The sequence below is a fragment of the Apium graveolens genome, chromosome 2, assembly GCF_009905375.1.
Source record: "Apium graveolens cultivar Ventura chromosome 2, ASM990537v1, whole genome shotgun sequence".
NCBI lineage: Eukaryota > Viridiplantae > Streptophyta > Magnoliopsida > Apiales > Apiaceae > Apium > Apium graveolens.
The window spans coordinates 125,992,374-126,009,066 of NC_133648.1; the positions used below are offsets into that span (position 1 = coordinate 125,992,374).

Consider the following 16,693-nt stretch of genomic DNA (forward strand, 5'->3'; position numbering starts at 1 on the left):
TTTGGAAACTGATCCATACTTTTCATTTAACTTGGCAAGTTTGGCTTTGCTCACAGCCGACAAATGAGGATTTGTGTCACTTGACGGATAATCCTTTTGATTATCTGACGGATGACTCTCATCATCCGTCGAGTTCACATCTGTTAGCAATCCTTCAACCAAATTGGATTCCAGCTTCTCCTTACTATTTTTCCAGGCTGCATCACAAAAGAACTCAATACCTTGAACTTTGGTGATTTGAGCATGGACATCTCTGGATGATTTCCATGCCTTAATCACCTCTTGTTCTCGTTCAAGTTGCTTCTTCAAAATCTCTTCTTTCTTCAAGGACTCAGTTAATTCCTCCTTAGCAATCTTACATTCTAGTTTCAATTTCTCAAATTCAATAAACTGAGACTCTAGCACATTATTCTTCTAACTTAAAAACATATTATTTTCTTTGATTTTAGCATTTTCCTTAGTGAGAGACTTAAGTGTAACACGCAAATGATATAATTCTGTAGACATGCCATTAATTGCATCATTACACTCAGCCTTATATAAATGTGCTAGGTTAGTGGTGATTACCTGATTACTTGAAGAACTTAATTCTGTTTCATCAGACTTGGCCATCAGGGCTAGATTGACATAGCTGACATCTTCATCTTCCTCCAGACCATTTGCTGCCCAGTCATTTTCTTGTGTAATAAAAGCCCTTTTCTTTTGTTTGAGCAACTCAAAATACTTCTGTTTATAATTCACAGGCTCAAACTTCTTCTTGATGGAATCTGACTTTCTATACTCACTGGCAAAATGCCCTGCCAAGCCGCATTTGAAACATTTGAATTTTGATTTATCCACCATGTTTCCATTTGGTTTAGCTGCTCCAAAGTTCTTCTTGAACTTGAGCTTGGAAAATCTTCTGGAAAGAAATGCAAGATGTTCATCAATATCATCCATGTCATCTTGGCTCAATGAATCTTTATTTTCAGCTACCAGCCCCTTGCCCTTATTTTCACAGACCTTTGTAGTAGACTCAACAGCTTCTACCTTCACCTCTTTCTCTTTCTCTAACTCAGTAACCAGTGCTATGGATCCTCCTTTCTTCCTTCCTTTCTCCATCCTCTCATCTTGCTCTATTTCAAGCTCATAAGTTTTTAGGATGCCATACAGTCTCTCCAGAGTAAACTCCTTGTAATCTTGAGAGTTTCTCAATGAGACTGTCATTGGTTTCCATTCCCTTGGAAGAGATCTAAGGAACTTGAGATTTGAGTCTTTTGTCTGATAGACTCTTCCATGCAACTTAATTGCATTTAGCAGTTTTTGAAATCTACTAAAAATGTCGGTGAGAGACTCACTATCTTTACAATGAAAGTACTCATATTGCTGAATTAATAACTGCATCTTATTCTCCCTAACTTGCTCAGTACCATCACAGATAATCTGAATTGTGTCCCAAACCTTCTTGGCTGTTTTGCAGTTAATGATGTTATCAAACATATCACCATCAACTCTATTGAATAATATATTCATGGTCTTCTTGTCTTTCCTGACTTGCTCAATATCAGGATCTGATCATTCATGCCTAGGCTTGGGAACAGATGGTTCATTGCCTGTTGCAGCTCTCATTGGCACATAAGGACCTCTCTTTATGCAATCCACATAGGTCTCATCTTGAGAAAGAAGATGTAGGTGCATCTTCACCTTCCAGTGATGATAATTATCCTTGTCCAGAAATGGAATCTTGACTCCAACATCCTTCTAGTTCATCTTGCTGTTTTGTTGTGATCTTTAAACTCTTTGTACTTCAAGAGCTTGCTCTGATACCAATTGTTATTCCCTAACAATACAACAAGAATTACAGAAGGGGGGTTGAATATAATTCTGGCTTCTTTTTGAGATTTATGAGAAATGGTTCTAACTCAAATTATATCAATTTGCAAAGTGCACAATAGAGAGTTAAGTTAATCAAACATAAAGTAATAAAAACTCAAGTCTTTAAAACTTTCTAGTGGATTTGAATGTATCCACTATATATATATATATCAAGAGAACCCTGTGAAGCTTGAATAGCTCACAGCTGCTTTACAAGTGAACAACTAAACTTGCAGAGAAATGCTATAGGATACAGCTTACAAATGTTTCTCTGAAAATATGTTTTGCTTAGTCTATTGTTGTTGTTGTTCTACTTGCTACACTTGGTTTATATATCACCAAGTTTACATAGAATAAGACAAGATAATAAAACAAAACCTATCAAGTCTAACTCCATGCTGCTTCACTACTCTATTCCAGCATCTTTGAAAATCTTCATAATTTGCATGGAAATGGTAATGCTTCTTTGTTCTCAAAACCCTGCTAAACAGGCTTCCACATTCCTTTTTCCAAACACTCGACGCATGCGACTGTGTTGTCACTATCAACAGATATTTGAATTGATCATCCGTCGGGTACATGCTTGTTATCCGTTGGGTAGCCTTGTTGATCATCCGTCGGGTAGATTTGTTGATCATCTGTCGGGTAGCCATTTATCACTTGACTCCATTTCATTTGTGCAGAATTACAAGACATCTTATATTTATATTTAATCAACCTATTCTGCAGATCTACTAGAAGTCTACATGATTCATAACCTACTACAGAATTTATACAAAGTTGTTCGCAGAAATGTGCTACATTACTTATTGTTACATAAGCTACTCACTCGATGGATATCAATTAGTCATCCGTCGGGACTATATTGAATCATCCGTCGGGACTATAATTGATCATCCTTCGGGTGCTACAAAATTCATTAAGTTAAATCTACTAAGGTGTTTTGTTTAGCTTATCATCAAGTACACAATATATTCCTAACATCTATCAAGGTTCGGCCATTCGCCAAGAAAGGTCTTCCCAAGATTATGGGAATCTTCTTATCCTCCTTTAAATCAAGAATGATGAAATCAGCAGGGAAGATGACTTTATCAACCTTGACCAAGACATCCTCCACAATACCTCGCAGATATGTAATAGAATGGTCGGCCAACTGCAAGGTCATATAAGTCGGTTTTAGATCAGGTAAGTCTAACTGCTTGAAGATTGACAAAGGCATCAGATTGATGCTAGCTCCAAAGTCACATAAGCATCTGTCAAAAGACACTTTTCCGATAGTACACATAATAGTGAAGCTTCCTGGATCTTTAAGCTTCGGAGGCAACTTCTATTACAACACAACACTGCATTCCCCCGTGAGAGCGACACTTTCTAAATCATCTAGCTTCACTTTTCGAGAGAGAATACCTTTCATAAACTTTGCGTAACTAGGCATTTGCTCAAGATCCTCAACGAAAGGTATGTTGATATGAAGTTTTTTGAACACCTCCAGAAACTTCTCAAATTGCTTGTCCAACTTTTTCTTCTGCAGCCGCTTAGGAAAAGGCGGTGGAAGATAGATCTGTTTCTCCCCTGTATTACCCTAGGAGGAGTGTGCTCAACAGTAGTCTTCCTTGGTTCCACTTCTACTTCTTGCTGCTCTACTTCTTTATCATCCTCAACTTCTTTAGTCAACGCTTGAGTTTGTTCGGGATTCGCAACCTTTCCAGACCTCAAAGTGATTGCCTTTACCTGCTCATTAGCTTCCTTCCTTCTTGGAACTTCAGTGTCACTAGGTAGAGTACCAGGTTGACGATTTAGCAAGGCATTGGCAATTTGCCCAATTTGATTTTCCAAGGTCTTGATAGAAACAACTTGACCCTTTCACATTAGCTTCAACTCCTCTAATTTAGATTTTTCATTAGCTTGTTACAGCTGAAGTTGTTGTATAGGTGCATATTACGGTTGCTAAAAACCAGGGGTTGTATTGCTTAGATGGATATTGCTGATAAGGCTGTTGAACCACATTTTGAGCGTTGCTCCAACTGAAATTAGGATGATTGCGGTTGTTGGGATAATAAGTGGCTGGCACAGGTTGCTGCGAACGCTGAAAGTTGCTCACGAACTGAGCTGATTCATTAGAAATTACGTACTGATCAGTCTCATGGGCACCATCGTAAAGCTCACAGACACTAGCAATTTGATTAACCCCATGATTAGCCAAAGTGTCCACCTTCATCGTCAAAGCCTTAAGTTAGGAAGCTATAGCAGTTGTTGTATCCAACTCTAGAATTCCTGCTACTTTTCCCTGAGTCAGTCTCTGGGAAGGATTCTGGTAATCATTAGCAGCCATCAGTTCAATAAGTTCATAAGCTTCATTATAGCTTTTAGCCCACAAGGCTCCTCCTGATGCTGCATCGAGCATGGATCTAGAAGTAGCACCCAATCCATTGTAGAAATAGTTAATAATCATCTAATCAGGCATGCCATGGTGTGGGCACTTCCTTAGCATCTCCTTATATCGATCCCAAGCCTCACACAGAGATTCTCCATTTTGCTGAGCAAACTGAGTAAGAGCATTCCTGATTGCAGCAGTCTTCGCCATAGGGAAGAATTTAGTGAGAAATTTTTGAGCAAGATCTTCCCAAGTGGTGATAGACCCTGCTGGTAGAGAATGTAACCAACACTTAGCTTTGTCCCTCAGAGAGAATGGGAAGAGTCGCAGCTTGATAGCATCTTCAGTCACATCATTCAACTTGATTGTGTCACAGATCTCGATGAAATCCCTGATGTGCATGTTGGTTCTTCAGTAGGAGAACCCCCAAACTGAACTGAGTTCTGTATCATCTGAATTGTGCTTGACTTGATCTCAAAAGTGTTAGCCCTGATGGTTGGTCTGATGATGCTTGACTGAATGTCATTGATCTTAGGCTAAGAATAGTTCATCAAAGCCTTAGGATTTTCTACTTGATCACCCATCTCTGCTCAAACTGGTTCCTCGACTTTCTCTTCTTCTTCTACCTTCTTTTCTTCTTCAAAAACTTCCTTTCAAACCACCACAACTTCTTCCTCGGCTTTATCCAGTGTTCTCTTACAAGTACACGAACGCGTATGCATACACCCTCGCTAGAGAACCTGAAATAAGACAAGGAAACAAATAAGTAACAATGTCCGAGTCAATGCACTTTAACGACCACTGATGGAAAATACATAAACTAAAAATTAACACTGCAGTCCCCGGCAGCGGCGCCAAAAAACTTATTAGTCGCTAAACACGTGCTAATAATACACACAAGTATACGCATTCGCAAGTAATATAGAATCTTTTCTAGTTTATTCCCACAGAGACTGGCTTGGTTAACTAATTAATTTATGCACTTAAAAAACAATGTATGGTTATTATTCAATGCTAAGACGATACCAAATTGAGGTTGTTTATAACTAAGAATTAAATTAACAATTATAACTAAGATAGTAAAGATGATTGAATTAATATATATGACAAACATGGGATTCTAACTTTATTAAATACTTCATTCAATAGCCTTATTGTTCTTAACCTTAGCATGTAATGGTGATGACATTAATCAGATAACACGAAACTGATAAACGCCAACTTTTGTTGCACGAGTACCATAATACAAGATATCCACCAAAGATATAGAAGCTGAATAGACACCAATTATTGGAGAAGAGATCCATACCGAGAGAGATTATAAAGGGATAATGAGGTATTCCTACAGGATTTGGGTTCCGAATGTTCAAGAGCTTAAAGATGAGATTTTGGATGAAATCCATAGTTCAAGGTATTCCATTCACCCGGGGAGCACCAAGATGTATAGGGACATAGCAGAATGGGTAAGAAAATGTTTAACTTGCCAAAGAGTAAATGTGGAGCACCAGAGACCCGGTGGACTTTTACGACCCCTGGAGATTCCCGAATGGAAATGGGAACATATAGCTATGGATTTTGTTGTAGGCTTACCAAGGACGAAAGCCAATCACGATGCCATATTGGTAATTGTAGACCGACTAACAAAGTCAGCTCACTTCATTCCTATCAATGAGAGATACACAGTCGATAGACCGGTGGACATTTACCTTAAGGAAATAGTGACGCGACATGGAGTCCCCACGTCCATTGTCTCAGACCGAGACCCCAGATGCAACTCCAGATTTTGGAGAAGTTTTCAAGAATGTGCGGGAACCAAATTAAACATGAGTACCGCTTACCATCCCCAAATGGACGGGCAAAGTGAAAGGACCATCCAGACACTAGAGGATATGTTGAGAGTCTGTGCGACTTTAAAGGAAGTTGGGATGATCACTTGCCGTTGATCGAGTTTTCTTATAATAATAGCTTTCATGCCAGCATCGGAATGCCGCCTTACAAGGCCCTATATGAAAGAAGGTGCCGATCTCCCTTATACTGGGATGAAGTGGGAGAGCGAAAGATGCTCGGACCCGAAGTGGTCCAAAGGACCAAAGACATAGTGGATCTAATCAGAGGACGGCTTGTAGCAGCCCAAGACCAAAAGAGGATGTATGTAAACTTAGCCCAAAATGACAAGGAGTATGAAGTAAGTAACTTAGTACTGCTAAAGGTATCCCCTTGGAAAGGATTGATGAGGTTTGGAAAGAAAAGGAAACTAAGCCCAAGATATATTGGACCTTTTGAGATACTAAGACGGATTGGGAAGTTAGATTACGAGCTAGCCCTACCCCCGAACCTACAAGAAGTTCATAATGTGTTCCATGTGGTAATGCTAAGGAATTATCATCGGGATTTCAGGCACATACTGGAATACGAGCATGTGGACATGTAACCAGACCTGACTTACGTAGAGCAACCAGTGAAGATCATGGATAAAAAGGAGCAGGTACTTTAGAACAAAGTGATCAAGCTAGTCAGAGTGCTACGACAGAATCATAATGTGGAGGAGTCGACTTGGGAACTAGAGAGCGCAATGCTAGAAAAGTACCCCCATTTGTTTTCTATCTGATTCCCGGACGGAATCCTTTTAAGGAGGTGTTAGATATATTTGTGATGTCATGTCTAATCTGTTGTGTTTAGTTTCAGAACTTAATATCAGGACTTATCAAGACTTACTGGAAATCAGAACTTACTGAAGTCAGAACTTATATCAGAACTTAAGGCCGTCAGGATTTATATCAGGACTTAAGTGCGGGAACTTCAGATAAGGAATGCGACTGATTTATAGAAGAGGATCTGGAATAAAACAAAAGAAGATATGCATAAAGAGTTGGACAGCTATAGGACTACAAAAGATAATATCTGATTAATATATTTTAGGAGACAGAATTATATTCCATATCAATTAGAGGATATCTTGTAACTGTGTACTATATAAACACAGATTAGGGTTTACACTAGATGTGTTATCATTCACGAGAAAGATTATTCATTGTAACCTAGCAGCTCTTAGTGATATTGTTCATCACTGAGAGAGTAGTTTAACCTACTTTGTAACAGAGCTTATTATATTGAATAAACTTGATTATTGTTACATACTTGTGTTTTAAACCGATTTGATTGTATAAACACTATATTCAACCCCCTTCTATAGTGTTGTGTGACCTAACAAGTGGTATCAGAGCCTCTCTGTTGATATACAAACAGTGAGATCCAGTTTACAATCATGTTTGACGAAACACAAACTCCACCTAAGCCCACCAAAACTCAAGATACTCAAAACAATCACACACACAGTCGATATGAGAGTATTAGGGTTCCCATACTGAGAGCATTTGAGTATCCTATATGGAAGGTAAAGATGGCTATATTTCTGGAAGCCACAGATCCAGAATACCTTGATAGAATTAATGATGGACCATGAAAGCCTACCAAGCTCTCTGTTGCAGTTGCTGATCAACCAGCAAAGATGATACCAAAGGAGAAAGGTGATTACACACCTGAAGACATCTCATCTATTGCCAAGGATGCAAGGGTAAGGCATCTACTTCATAGTGCAATTGACAATGTCATGTCAAACTGGGTAATTGGATGCAAGACTGCAAAGGAAATATTGGATGCTTTGGAGACAAGGTGCCAGGGAACTGAAGCCATAAAAAAACAGGAAGACTATACTCACACAAGAGTATGAGCACCTTGATTCAAAAGCTTATGAATCATTAACGGATTTATATGATGGGTTTGCCAAACTCTTGAATGATCTATCACTGGTAGACAAGGAATATGATCTTGAAGATTCAAATCTAAAATTCCTTTTAGCTCTTCCTGAAAATTGGGATTTGAAGTCTACTACCATAAGAGACAACTATGACCTTGCTGAAACTACTCTTGATGAAATTTATGGTATGCTCAAGACTCATGAACTTGAGATGGATCAAAGGGTTCAAAAAGTCTGAAGGCAAAGGAAGAAAGTCTGACAGAGGAGACAACTCAAATGTCAAATGCTACAATTATGGTGAAAGAGGCCACATCTCTCCTGACTGCAAGAAAGGAAAAAATGATAAAGGCCAGGCACTTATCACAAAGAAGAAAAACTGGGTAGACACTTCAGATTCTGAAGAAGAGGTGAACTATGCCTTGATGGCAAATGCTGATAGTAGTTCTGGAACTGCTGAATTGAAGGTACCTCATTCAACTCTTGCTTTTCATACTGATGATATTTCTGAGCTAAGATTATATCTCAAAACCATGTTCATTAGTTTTAGAGATCAGACTTTAAAAAATGAAAGATTAAAATCTGAAAGTCTTGCTCTTAAAAATAGAAATGACTACTTAGAAAAAGAGTTAGTTATATTCCATCAAACTCAGGAAGAAAGAGATGAGGCTTTGTATGTTAGAGATGAACTGCTAAAATTGAATAAATCTCTTAAATATGATGTTACGACCGACATTTTGTGTAATATTATTTGTGAACTTTGTATAATATTAGAGCCAAATGTAAATATACTTAATGATTGTACGTTGTGTGAATGAAAATTTCTGCATTATAAATTGCTTTATGTAGAATATGATTTTTCAAAGCAAAAGTTTATTTATTTCCCTTATTTTTGATTTATAAGGAATATTCTAAACCTTGGAAATTTTTTTATTTAAAAGTTATTTCATTCACAAATTTCAAAAGTGATCTTATAAAATTTCTAAAAATCCAAGTTATTTTATGGTATAAATTTTATAATTTTTGAACTTGTATTTTATTTTATAAAAATAAATCTTTAAAAATTTATTTGTTATAATTAGTAAATTACATGGAAACCCTTGTATGCAAATCACTCTTCCATTCTATTAAAGGGCAAAGGAGACCTTTCCAACCCCACTAACTCACTTGTTGTTAACCAAATTACCACATTAACCTTACATGCAAAATGGCATAACTTTAGCTAGAGGGTATTCTTGTACATTCTCATTTCCACTCATTTCTTTTAGTCAATCAAAGGCATAAAACCAAAAACAAAATGTGAGAAATCATTTCACTCACACCACACTCTAACTCACCTCCCTTTTTCTCTCCTCCTCTTCCCTCTCCTTGCTCTCGGCCGAGAACCCCCTCCCCCACTCCCTTCCATTTTTCCATTCCATTTCTCATATTCCCTAGTGTAATTCTTCCACCTACATTTATTTTATATACTTCCCAAGAGTTTTGTGATTTGGGAGATGAAGTTTCATGGTAGCATGTGTAGCTTTTGTGTGATCTTCAAAGAGAAACTCTTGATTCTTATAAATTCAAGAGCTCCCTATGAGATACATTTTATATATATTTTAACTAAGTGTTTTATGGAGAAACCATACTTTAAAAACCTTTGCATGCTACTGAAATTTTACTATATAATCATGTTTAGCCATGCATGCTAGTTTTAAGATGTTAATATGATGATCAACCATGTTGTGTATGCTACTCTTCTCGAAATCATATTTTCATGTTTAAAAATCTATAAATTCGAATTATTTGTGCTTGAAATAGATTGTTTCTGTAATATCCCATATTTTCAGATATTATTTTTATAATTATTTGGAATTGTTTATGTGATTTTATGTGAATTTTGGTGAATTTTGGTGAATTATCTGATAAGTGGAATTGATGTTTGGGTGTTTAGATGTGATATTATTTGAGTATTTTAATTTTTATATGTCCAGAATAAAATATAGATAATTGTGATATTTTTTTCTGGTAATTTTTGGACTGTTAGATGATTTTATATTGATTTATGTATTATTAATTATTTTCTGAATAATTACCAAAATTATTTTATAAAGCCGGGAATCATCCGACTTCAACCGTTTTTGCGTTTTTATAAGCCGAAACTCTTCCGAAAACTCCTTCCTAACCCAATCTGGTAATTCTGGACATTTTCCGTATTTTGACTTTTTCGATCCGGATTACGGTTTGACCCGTGCGCGGCCCGGCGCAATATTTTCGATACGATAGTTATTTCGGTAATCAATAAAACCCGTATTCACGAGAGACGGGATATTTTTACGTTATTCTCGTATATAGTGTTTTATAAAAAGCTCGGTTTTGATAATTATCCAATTCTGGTATTGAATTGTATCATTTTTGTAGTTACTTAGCGGCTAAGCAACTAATTTAACGATCCAAAACGATCCAGAATGATCCAATATTTCATAAATATAAATAGCCTATTTCTTATTTCGTTTATTCCGTTTATTCATTTGCAACCAGTTAAAACACCGTAAATACAGAGAAAAACCCGAGAAACCAATACGTTCCCGAGAATCAAACACACGAACGAAGGCGTTATCGAACTCCGATTCGGGCGTGCAGCATATCAAAACGAAGCTCTCGAAATCTTCTTTCTGAATCAATCATCAGTTTCTGCCCAGAAATCATGGTAATTTTCTTATTTAATTATTTATATTCGAATTATTTAGTAATTAAATTATGAAAATTTGTTCTTGATGTTGTTGATGTGATTTGATGCTTCCATGTTGTAGAGCATGTTTTTATGGTCGATTTGGTATATTATACTTCAAAAATAGAGTTCAGTATCATATAGAAATTAAGGTTTGATTTTCTGAAAATTTCTTGATTATGTGTTCTTGGTGTTCTTGAAGAGTTCTGAAAATCAAAGTCAGTTTTGAAGGTGTTATTGAACACCAAATCACAATTATGAATAACCAAAATGAATCACAGACCATTCTCTATCATTTTATATCATCAAATCGTTTCAACAGTTGGTAAAATTCAAAATCGATTTTAGGGTTTTTTATTCGAAAATTAGGGCTTTCTGATTCGTGTATTTGCTGTTGATTTTGAATATAGGAATGTGTTTGTATGATTCTCAACATTGTTTTGAGATATTGTTTGTTGAATTTGGTTGTCAAACACGCGTATTGCAATTTTCCGACTGTGTCGCCGGTTTTTGGTATTATACTCGCCGGAATCGAGTGTTTGGTGATCGTTTGAGGTTTTTGTTGTTTGATTCATGGTTAAAAAGTGATTTGGAAGAGGTTGCACTGAAAAACTGAAGGAATCGGAGAGGATTGGAGGTTGCCTGAGCTTTGCCTGGACTTCACCGCGGTTCGCCGGAAACGATGAAGCTCGCCGGATTCTGCGTTTGGTCCGGCGAGTTCTTCGTGTTCTTGGCAACCCGGTATGACCCGAATTATGACCCGTGGGTTTTATTTCTGACCCGGGTTCGATCCTAAATTATCCAATCTGTTTTCTAAGAACCTGTTTCTGCAATTTCTATTTTATTTTAAATCAAAATTTAGTTTCTTTTATTCTGAAAATTCATTTTTTTTTATTTTCAAAATCATTATTTTAAATTCTGAAAATTTATTTTAATTCAAAAATAAATCTTAATTATTTAATTAATTAATTTTAGTTGATAATTAATTATTTAATTGGTCAATTAATTTAAATTTTAATTGATTAATTAATTTAAGTAGTTATTAATTAATTTTAATTGATCTAATAATTAGATTTAATTATTTAAAATTGATTTAAAAATTCCGAAAAATAGTTTCGAGTTTTAAAATATTATTTTACATTATTTTCCAGGCTCGATAATTCTTATAAAATTATTTTCGGGTGTTCGAGCCATATTATTTTATTATTAAATGATTCGGAGATTGTTTTTATTCCGAAAAATGTTCAAAAATTCATAATAAATCAACCGTTCGTCCGTTTAATACGAAACGAACGCGTATAGACTCAGAAAAATATTCTGCTTTCAATAAAAATACTTTCGAGACCCAAATCATTTTGTTTCGAAAGGTTGCTTGTTTTACAAGTCATTCTAAGTCGATTATTGATCAATAAATCATATTTTTGGACCCGATTTCAGTTTTAAACGTACCGAGTCGACCCTTTGGACGAACTGAGTCATATGTGATATGAATTATGTGATACGTGGATTATGTGCTTACGTGCTATGTGAATTATGTGCATATGTGGGTCAAGATTCCTGTGTTTGGCTGATATATTTATATGTGGGCTATCGTATGGGTAGTCGATAGGCTTTTGACGCGCAGTTCGTCGAGTGATTATCGATTAGACAATTAAAGTTCTATATTTTAATTATAGATGCGGAACTCTCGAGTTAATCGGGACAAGATGTTGGATAAAGAGTAAAATGGAATGGTATTGGGTGTCTGGCTTCTAGCAATCGCAGGAGCAGCATATCAGTCAAGTGTTGAAAAGAAGGACGGTGATGTCTTGAGGCAGATTGTCAGAATAGATGCGTGTTTGCGAGTGTGACTAACTGCTAAAAACTCAAAGGCAAGTATCCCTATCATCACTTATTGTTCAAGTGATATTTATTTTAAATCTTATCATGCAAGTATTACTTTCCCTATTCTCAGTTCAAGATAGATAGATGTTTTACATATCGCTGAATTAAATAATTATGTTCATGCAAATACTCATCTGCTATTCTATGTTCAGAATAGTCAAGTGATTTTACTTATCCAATTATCGAATTTATAAATGTTTTGGATTTTGATAAAAGTGATTTGGTTGCGAATATTCCTACCCAAGAACTGGGCGAATAAAATTATTTCGGGTGTCGATTATTATGACCCCATTTCAATAAAAGGTTTTAAGATTGGATCATAATTGCGTAAGTGACCGGGACGGACGGTCCAGCGGAGGGCTATTTCTAAGTGCCATATGGAATATTATGACACCATTTTGCCACAGGCTAGTTATGCCTTTTTGTTTGAGTACTCGTCTATTTGGGGTCACATTTCTATGAATACTGACCTTGTTCTATCACACGGGCTGATCAGCATGTGATAGTACGTCCGTCGGAGGATGATCCTAATCTAAATTATCATATTGTTTTTGATATTCATAGAATAAATGATTTATCAACTATTTCTGTTTTGGAATAATGGTAAAGTGCGGTTTTGATTCAGATTTTGATTTATGCTGATACTTACATTGTTGTTAAATATCAAAGGTGGTATTAATATAGATGAATGATGTTGACTTCAGTATGGAATGTTGTGAGCATCAAAGTTCGTAGTGATATCTAATTTGATATGACAGCAAAATAAGTATTAATTTGAAGAGTTCGGTTTTGAATAAAGTTTATGATTCAATCCATAATCATTGTTTCATGTTATTGTGGTTTACGATATTTCCGTAAACACTGTTTTACGAGTTTGATCCTCGTCAAGATTCAAAGTATTTCTGAAGCATTTCGCTCAAAAATATCAAAATGGTTTTGAATACAATTAAGGAATCAATTCTGGGATTCCTCAACTAAAATTTTATAATTCAGCAATTATGATTTTAAATGTTCTGCTCTAATGCAGATGTCGGTTTTATGTCAAAACAACCATATATATATTATAATGAACTTGCTGAGCATTTCTTTCGCTCATACTTGCCTGTTTTTAAATTTAACTTCCAGTGAGGATTAGCTTGCTGTTTAGCTGCGTAATTCGAGGAAGCAAAGAAGAAGCTTTTGGAAGGTGGCTGGTCCAGGGTTTGCGGGCTAGTGTAAGTTTTATTATGTAAAGTTGTTTATATTATATTATATTATAATTGTGTATTTTATAGTTGGGCCTAGCATACTTCTTTTCGAAGTTATACTAGCGGGTTAAGTTTTGAGATTAAGAATTGTTGTAAAGAAATGTAAAAGAAAGTGAAAAATTTATTGATGGAATTTGGAATTCTTGTTTCTAGAACTGTAACCTTAAAAGATCTTGGATTAGTTGGGGTCATTTTTGCTAAATATCTTCCGCTGGCATTTGTTTATTGATTAAACAGGTTAATTTGGATTGAGGTTTTATAGTGACGACCAAATCCTCTGACCCCAGATTTGGGGGCGTTACAGGTTGGTATAAGAGCTGAGGTTATAGTAAACTAGAAACGAGAGTGTGTAGGAGTGTGTATAGCTATGTGAGGACGTTGAGCTCATATTGAGTTCCTGTTGGACTATCGGATATAGTACCGGCGAATAAGTTAAGATAGGCGCATTTGTTTGAGATGGTTGTGCTGAGCTGGATGGAACTCCGGGAAGCTGCAAACTTCTATTGTGGAACCTTTCGAGGCTACTACGTTTTGACGATGATGAAGGTTATCGATATCCTTGGAACATGAAGAAGCGTCTAGAATCAGAGGGCGAGTCAACTGAAGAGTTTTAATTGAAGATAAATATTAAGACATTGGCAATACCTTCTATTTTTTTATAATTTCTTTTGTCATCTTTCAAAAAGAAATAATTGTTAGAGGATATTCCCTAACACCCGTTTATTCATTTTGTGCCAGAATTTTGTTCTCTGGATTTCATTTCCTTTAGAAATATCAGCTTTGAAATCTTTTCAGCTTTATTCATTTGATTTTCAATTTCTTTCATATTCTTTTATTCTGACTGAGATGAACAACCCTAACTATAGGGGACACAAGGTATCCCATTCTGTGTGATAGGAGTTGGATGGGACGCCATCACTTGTGTGTATTGTGAATACATGAAGGTTAACAACCTTTAGTAGTGTCTTAATTTGGACACGCAATACCAAGTTCGTTTGGTCATATTGATCTCTTAGTTATTCTTTTATTTAAATAATATCTTTCTCAAATTCAGATTTTGGTTCCGTTATGGTATCAAATTATTTTCTTTTAAAATTCCATGATTTTATCATTCCAAATAATCGAAGGTATGACAATTAAGTTAAGCTGAGTATCCTGGCCAAGTCAAAGTAAGGAGATCTGATGGAATTATGAAGGACGATAGTGGAGTGCAATGCGATTAAACTATCACTGGCATATAGCGAAGTCAATCTGTTCTTTTATTTCTCTCTCTATCTTTCTTTCTTTTCTTCTCTCTATCTTTCTCTCTATTCTTCTTTCTCGCGATCAGTAAAAGTGATTCTATTGAGGAATTGGTCAAAGAATGTAGACAGAACAGTGGTACACAGTAAAGCTCCTGTAAAAGTTTTATTATACAAGGAATACAAGATTTATTTGAGATTATGGAAAATTGAGGTTATTTGGAAATGGAAAATTTGTGATAAGATCCTTAGTGCTCTCTTCTGCTGATTCCGAGGACGGAATCCTTATAAGGGGGGTAGATTGTAATATCCCATATTTTCAGATATTATTTTTATAATTATTTGGAATTGTTATGTGATTTTATGTGAATTTTGGTGAATTTTGGTGAATTATCTGATAAGTGGAATTGATGTTTGGGTGTTTAGATGTGATATTATTTGAGTATTTTAATTTTTATATGTCCAGAATAAAATATAGATAATTGTGATATTTTTTTCTGGTAATTTTTGGACTGTTAGATGATTTTATATTGATTTATGTATTATTAATTATTTTCTGAATAATTACCAAAATTATTTTATAAAGCCGGGAATCATCCGACTTCAACCGTTTTTGCGTTTTTATAAGCCGAAACTCTTCCGAAAACTCCTTCCTAACCTAATCTGGTAATTCCGGACATTTTCCGTGTTTTGACTTTTTCGATCCGGATTACGGTTTGACCCGTGCGCGGCCCGGCGCAATATTTTTGATACGATAGTTATTTCGGTAATCAATAAAACCCGTATTCTCGAGAGACGTGATATTTTTACGTTATTCTCGTATATAGTGTTTTATAAAAAGCTCGGTTTTGATAATTATCCAATTCTAGTATTGAATTGTATCATTTTTGTAGTTACTTAGCGGCTAAGCAACTAATTTAACGATCCAAAACGATCCAGAACGATCCAATATTTCATAAATATAAATAGCCTATTTCTTATTTCGTTTATTCCGTTTATTCATTTGCAACCAGTTAAAACACCGTAAATACAGAGAAAAACCCGAGAAACCGATACGTTCCGGAGAATCAAACACACGAACGAAGGCGTTATCGAACTCTGATTCGGGCGTGCAGCATATCAAAACGAAGCTCTCGAAATCTTCTTTCTGAATCAATCATCAGTTTCTGCCCAGAAATCATGGTAATTTTCTTATTTAATTATTTATATTCGAATTATTTAGTAATTAAATTATGAAAATTTGTTCTTGATGTTGTTGATGTGTTTTGATGCTTCCATCTTGTAGAGCATGTTTTTCTGGTCGATTTGGTATATTATACTTCAAAAATAGAGTTCAGTATCATATAGAAATTAAGGTTTGATTTTCTGAAAATTTCTTGATTATGTGTTCTTGGTGTTCTTGAAGAGTTCTGAAAATCAAAGTCAGTTTTGAAGGTGTCATTGAACACCAAATCACAATTATGAATAACCAAAATGAATCACAGACCATTCTCTATCATTTTATATCATCAAATCGTTTCAATAGTTGGTAAAATTCAAAATCGATTTTAGGGTTTTTTATTCGAAAATTAGGGCTTTCTGATTCGTGTATTTGCTGTTGATTTTGAATATAGGAATGTGTTTGTA

At 35.5% G+C, this 16,693-nt stretch overlaps 1 non-coding gene across 1 annotated transcript; it reads left to right on the forward strand.

Moving 5' to 3' along the window:
- The first annotated feature begins 4,316 nt into the window (after positions 1 to 4,316).
- On the forward strand, positions 4,317 to 4,423 carry LOC141710011 (small nucleolar RNA R71). Its single transcript, XR_012570555.1, has one exon. It is a non-coding gene; the product is annotated as a small nucleolar RNA R71 (small nucleolar RNA).
- Positions 4,424 to 16,693: the final 12,270 nt, after the last annotated feature.